General features: G+C 46.3%; 1 protein-coding gene across 1 annotated transcript in view; it reads left to right on the plus strand.

The window, feature by feature from the left end:
* Position 1: 1 nt before the first annotated feature.
* The window catches only part of CSUI_003939 (tetratricopeptide repeat-containing protein), a 12,241-nt gene continuing 11,812 nt past the window's right edge, over positions 2-430 (plus strand). Inside the window, exon 1 of the mRNA XM_068064134.1 lies at positions 2-284. The gene's annotated coding sequence lies outside the window, so the exon portion shown is untranslated. The remainder of the gene's footprint in view (positions 285-430) is intronic.

A 430-nucleotide genomic window follows, 5' to 3' on the forward strand; every position in this document is an offset into this window, starting at 1 on the left:
GAGTGACCTTCTGCTGACGGGGGTATAAAAAGAAAGAAGAAGCTACATAAGGTTTTACCCTTTCGGATGCAATTGAGGTAGCCAGTCTCTTTATGTCTCTGCATGAGTTCGCATATACCAAGGCTTCGTCTGTATCTCCTAGATGACTGGCCCAAGCAAGGCGTGCAGGAAGATTTCTTTTGAAATGATTCTTCTTTGTTGGCGGCTATAGATCCAAAGAAGACTAGGCGCCTCCCTTTCCGTGCACAGGAAGACTTCTTTTCGACGTACACACACCGTTGCATGTAAGTTTTTTCAGCTGGATGTACTCACACTTGTACGGAAGCTCAGCGCAGCGCCACTTCCGTTTCTTTCATTGCCTGTTCTTTCGCCGGTGACTTGTTTCTTCATATTTCTGTCACCCTGGAGTACCTCGACTTGTTTCTTATCG

This window comes from Cystoisospora suis (genome assembly GCF_002600585.1).
Source record: "Cystoisospora suis strain Wien I chromosome Unknown contig_1778, whole genome shotgun sequence".
NCBI lineage: Eukaryota > Apicomplexa > Conoidasida > Eucoccidiorida > Sarcocystidae > Cystoisospora > Cystoisospora suis.